Here is a 6,000-nt window from a genome sequence, read left to right as displayed (position 1 = left end):
ATGGGGTAATGTCCTGGAAGGAAGATAAGGGCTAACATCAAAAAAATGTGGGTGGCTGATGGGGAGAAAGAAAGGTGTTTGGAAAGAGATGGCACCAACCAAGGACCACAAATTTATAGTTTCATCAGCTGCAAAAAAGCTCAGCACATGGCCCTTTACCACTCTGCCTCCTGCCACACTATGATGCCCATGAAACCCAGTACTCAGCAACATAAATGTAAAAGCTATAAGATAACAAGAGTACAGGAAGAGGAAACTAACATGCAAGTATAGAATCTCTACAATTCAGCCCAATAAATCCACAGTGGCTCTCTGAAGAATCACTCACCTGGACCCTATTATTCTACATTTACCTCTGACTAATGCACATAATCTACACATCCCTGAACACTATGGGCAACTTAGCATGGCAAATTCACCTTACCTGCACATCTCCAGCCAGTGGGCAGAAACCCACACAGACATGGGCACAGTTTACAAACTCCACACAAGCAGTTGCCCAAGGCTGGAATTGAATTCCCAAGGTCCGTGGACCTGTGAGGCAGCAGTCATAACCACTGAGCCACCGTATCACCCAAAGTAGATGAAACTACACAATGTAGAGAAAGATAATGACTGCAAGTGAATTGCAAACAGATACCGGGCTTTTGCAAATTAAACAGAACACCTGAGAGACCCACCAATGTACAAATCAACCAAACTGAAATTTGATGTTATAATCCAATGTCAGATCAAGAAACTGCTTTTGCTGTCACAGATTATGTTCAACCAAATGGCAAAGATGTAATTGAGGACACAAATTAGTTGAATCACATCTTGAGTAAGGAGAGGGCTCAGCAGACCATTGGTTAAGGGCTGGAGTTGACATGAAACTACATGGAGGGGAATGGAGGTTGACAACTCAGTGACAGCGAGCATCAGTCCAAACACGAATATAGACGGTGGGACATTGAACAGGGGAAGAAAGGAGTAACAGCTGTGGTATAAGGTGGTGAATTCTGCCCACAACCTGTCCTTGGACAGAAAGTTAAGAGCACTGCAAGGTTAATGAACATGAAGGCACCATATGGTGAGACCGTGTCAGAATAAATTAGATCAGTGACCGGTTGTACAGTTTGGACCAGCGGCAGTAACTGGCAGCAGTAATTCTCGTCGTGGGATTTATTAATTTGCAAAAGCTTGTGCATGACTGGGGATGTGAATTTCTTGGGAATAGCTTTATCATTGGTGACAAGGGGAATTTCATTAGAAATTGGAAGAGGAGGATAAACCAGCAAGAGTGGGACCAGTAAAAGTGAGATAATTAAACTTGAAGGGGGCTAAAGTGTGGAGGTTGAAGGGAAGAAATGACGGCTGTTGAATTCCCATGGTACATGCGGGAACCGTTCACGAGGAAAGAACGAAATGTTTGTTTTTGCCCCATGAAATAGGTGTGGATGGGGTAATGGTTGAGTCACTGACGTGGAGAGATGCTTGTATATGGAAGGGGTACACTAGGAAGGGGCTATATGTGGTACAGAAAGTGGATTGGGTTCACTGGAATAGAACAAGCTGGGCTGATGGAAGTACAGTCCTGGTGACTGGTGGCTGGGAAGCTCAACATCATGGCACGCAGTTGCAGAGATCAGACCGCGTTTAATAAAAAAACGAGAAATCTCATCAAAGAGGGTTACAAAATGGGATTATAATAGTTTTCTTTTAGTGTAGGGGAATTGGAGAGGACAGCTGCCAGCGGGAAGAGTATGAGTTGTGGTTTCCCGCTGGTAATAGACCGAGAGGGGAGTTAACAAGCTGACCGTGTGTGTGTGTGTGTGGGTGGGTGTGTGCCAGGGCTCGGACAGGACTCGAGGTTAAATGACCGAAGATCAAGTCCCCTTCAGGACACGCCCAGCCTTGCCTGACACCTCCCTGACGTGCAAGCCTGTATGCCTTGGCAGAGCGGAATTTGACAGCGTGAGGATGGGTTGCTGCTGAACTGTCTCACAGGTTGGTGCAAACAACAACAAAAAAACCCCGTTAGAATATACTTAAAATTACACACCGCCTATTATTAGCTGCTTGTGTAGACTTGGGATGCAGTGAGAGCAGATAAAGCGACACTTGTTTTCTTTACCTGATGAATGCAAGAACCTTGATTTTTTTTCACCCCCCCCCAATCTCTCCTTAAAACCTAAAACGCGGCTGTTATACTTATGCTTGGGTGTGAAATGCATCCTCGGAAGATTTGTTTTTGTTAAAGAAAAGCCGTCGCCGCGTGTTTTGCGAATATTGTTTAAAAACTGTGATATTTGCTGTGGTGCCTGTGAATAGCGCAGCGAGGAAACCCGGGGTTGGAAGAGGAATAGGTGTGATTGCAAGGGCCGAAAGGTCTGCGGTTTTGCTTGTGTTACACGGGGTTAAAATTCCAGTTGACCGTGCCAGATTTATCTCAAAAGAAAGACGTGACACCAGTATTGGGTATTTGGCATGGGTTTTAACTAATTTAATGCTGCCACTCCAATTGCAATTCTCTTGCTTGCTTTGCTTTTGGCTGCGTCAAATCTAAACACCCCCGTTTATCGAGATACTCCTGAAGCCTTTTCGCTGTTTTTTTTTGGCATGTTGTCATGGATTCCTGCAAATAACTGGCAGTGGCCAACGATTCGAGTCACGGCGAGGTCGCCCCCTCTCTTTGTCCAGCCCGGAGAGAACAGATGAGTCTTTCGCTGGTTGGCAGCAGAGTGGAGCTATTTAGATCATTTTCTTCCTGGCTCTCCCTATTTTTTCTTTCTCTCTCTCTGTGGGCACCCCTCTCAAGCCACTGATTGATTTGTTTTCTTCGCAAACTGTCGGAGAGAGCCCACACCACCCACATTCGGAGTGGTGTGGATGTGTGCAGACAGCGGTTACAAGGTAAGGTTTATTATCTGAAAGGGGCGTGTACCCATCTCTTTTGCCCCCACCGCTCTGCAATGTCTACACAGCATGGTGAGCATTGGATTGATATGTACAGGAGGCGGTTGCTGCTGGTCTGTCAGCAGACTGGGGGCGATGGTTCATTATTTTTTTTTCAAAGCAGTTGAAATCCTCGTTTAAACGCAACGCCGTGTGACGGTGAAATGGAGCTGGGAAACTTTCTGACCTGCTGTTCCTCAGGCTGGAGTCGGCTCGTACCTACCCACCTGCTGCTGAGAGCTGAACCGGTCGCTAACAGTCAACAGCTGGCCAGACCAGATCACCCTCTCGCTCGTTTTCTTTTGTTATTGACTATTATTGTGCTCAGACAGATCGTTAAGGTTTGAGATGGGAGCAATTCAGCTACCCCCCCCCCCCCCATGGATTCAGGCACACATGATCGAAAATGAGGTCAAAAAGGAAGGTTTGTTTGTTTTTGATATGAAAGAGGCTCCCAGTGTTTAATTGCACGGTGAGCAGTTGTTGTGTGCACTGTTGAATTTCAGAGAGCCATGCTGACCCTCCCTTGTTGTGATGTTTAGTGTCACCCAGACTCCTATCAGTCCACTCTCTCGGCTTGGATATTGCCTGTCCAGGCCACACAGTTGTGTCTCAGAAACACCAGAACAGCAGGAGAATCAAAAGTGCACCAGAGCTTATTGAAGCGCCCCATCTGAACGCTGCACGAATGCAAGTGAGCAGTTTGTTGCATAGCAACCTAGCATTCAACACTTGCCTCCCTTTACATCTTTCTTTCTCCCCCTGCAAATCACTGCTAAATTTACAATTCAGTTTTGGACAAGGTGAGATTATTTAAAGTCTTAATTATTTTAAGCAGTTAACCAGGTTGAAGGGTTCATTCCCTTTTAAATCCCTCGGTCGGTTACAACAATTTCTCCGTTTCGTTTACTAGGCAGCTGTACCGCACCACAATGGAAGATGCTATGAACTTGATGAAAATGGAGAAGCCAATTAAAAGCTCAAGCAAATTTCTTGAGTGAAAGAACGAATAATAGTACCTATTAAGCTCCTCCCCAAACGCCACAAAAAACACGCACTGACTCAGTTAATACATACAGTATTACAGAATTGTAATGGTGCAGAAAGCCCATTTGGCCCATCATACCTGTACCAGTCCTATTTTGTACTGCCAATCTCTTGCCTTTTCCCCCATAAATCTGCACACCATTCCAATTCAGATTGTCATCCAATGCCCTCTGGAATGCCTCAATTGAACTTGCCTTCAGTTCATTGCTAGGGAATGCATTCTATACTCTAACCATTCACTGTGTGAACAATTTTTTTCTCTCTCATATCATGTTTGCATCCTTTAAAAGGGAAATAGTCTGTCACAGACAGGAAGAATAAAAGCTACATAATGTAAAAGTCCTTACAGTACTGAGGTGCTTGAGGTTTGAACCTGTGGGCAATTGATATTCTTAGCAGCCACAGAATGTGTTGATAGCTTTCTGAATTCTTAGTGAATGGTTATTTTCCTCATATGTTTTTTTCATTGAGTGCTATTTTTGAGATGCAGAGAGGCACAGAGAGAGACAACAAGAGTCTTTCAATTTTGGCTGTTACCAGTCAGTTCTCCTTCTCTCTTATCTGTTGCTCAAAAACAACTTTTGAAATCTTGTTCAGTATGCATTCATGAGTCTGGCTTCTTCACTGTTCCAAGCTCACTAACTGGTAAGTGAGCTTTTCAGCTCCCCATGTGTGAAATTCTCAAGGTATTAACAGAATAGGTGATGCAAATTTCATACATCAGTTGCCTGGTTTCAACATGCTTCGATTGAAAGTGGTAGTTTCAGTGCAGATAGTTTGTTTACTCTACATAGGTCTCACACGGTTTGCCTCATTCTGTGGTCAGGTAATCATTGCCATTATTTCGGGTCCATGTTTCTTTATAAAAGCCAATTTTGTTCACGAACAATCTGATGGAAGTTAACATTCAAAAGTCCACAGTTATCATTATTGGAACAAGTTTTTAAAAGTCTCTAAACAGTATGAGCACAAAAATGGTTGGTTATTAGGCCACAATATCTGTTTAATATGGCTAATGGGGCAAATGCTATGAAGACACAAATGACCTAGATGCAGCATTCGGCTCCTCCACCATTTAGGAAGACTGTTGCTGATCTGATTGTGGTATCAATTTTACCTTTCCTGCTTTCCCCCCGGAGCACTTGACTTCAACAAATAGTTGATTCTTCATACTTCTTGAAGTAAGCATTGCAAATCCTATCCAACATAACTGCTTTTGAGATGCATCTAAATACTATTCTAATATATATGCAAATTTAAACATCAAATGTGTTCAGTTGAAATATTTGTCAAAACCTGAGGCAATTTAGATTCTTAACAAAAAGAAATAAAAACACAAAGGTTTGTTAATGATTTTTCTATTTTTTTGACCTATCACCGTTTCTATTGAGGGGTATATGTCAGTAATGTTAAAATTTGTCACTTTTCTTATAATGTGTTCTGAAGTTGATTTCAAGCTTTTTAAAAATTGTCATGTTTCTATTATTCACAGCGTTATATTTAAATTAAGGATTTTTAGCCAGTTAGATTGTTAGTTGCAGGGAAAAGTCTATCTTCCTAGGCTAAATACATTCTTCAAAACAATCTTTCAAATCTTGTGCTAATTTAAAAAATAGCATTAGAATATGCTCACTGTGTGTGTCAGGACAAGCATGTTTTCCTGGCAAAGGATTTAATGGTGAGAATTATCTACAAGTATGTTTGTACTTTTTCCATTATTTCTCCATACTTCACCCGAACTGGTTGAAATTTAATCTCTTTTTCTCCCTATTCTCCTTGACTCCTTGTCATTTATTTCTGCTCATTATCCTTTATCCTTTATCTAGCAGGTTTTGTGATTCTGCTTCACTGGCCCTGCTACTTGAATGCATTTAAATTGAGAAATAAAATTGCCCTCCTGCTTCTTCCACCTTCATCAGACGTCTCCATTCTGAGACAATGCCCTTATCTACTCTTAAAATCTCTGAGCTGACATTGAATATTAGACGGTTTCTTGCACATATGTACACGGGAAGGTAG

The 6,000-nt window shown here is 42.5% G+C and overlaps 1 long non-coding RNA gene across 1 annotated transcript in view; it reads left to right on the top strand.

Moving 5' to 3' along the window:
* The first annotated feature begins 1,573 nt into the window (after positions 1–1,573).
* The window catches only part of LOC122559097, a 141,942-nt gene continuing 137,515 nt past the window's right edge, over positions 1,574–6,000 (top strand). The window contains exon 1 of the long non-coding RNA XR_006314345.1: positions 1,574–1,986. This is a non-coding gene — a long non-coding RNA (uncharacterized LOC122559097). The remainder of the gene's footprint in view (positions 1,987–6,000) is intronic.

Source organism: Chiloscyllium plagiosum, chromosome 18 (genome assembly GCF_004010195.1).
Source record: "Chiloscyllium plagiosum isolate BGI_BamShark_2017 chromosome 18, ASM401019v2, whole genome shotgun sequence".
Lineage (NCBI taxonomy): Eukaryota > Metazoa > Chordata > Chondrichthyes > Orectolobiformes > Hemiscylliidae > Chiloscyllium > Chiloscyllium plagiosum.
Note: the sequence above shows the minus strand (reverse complement) of the source record. Positions and strands in the feature narration are given on the sequence as shown.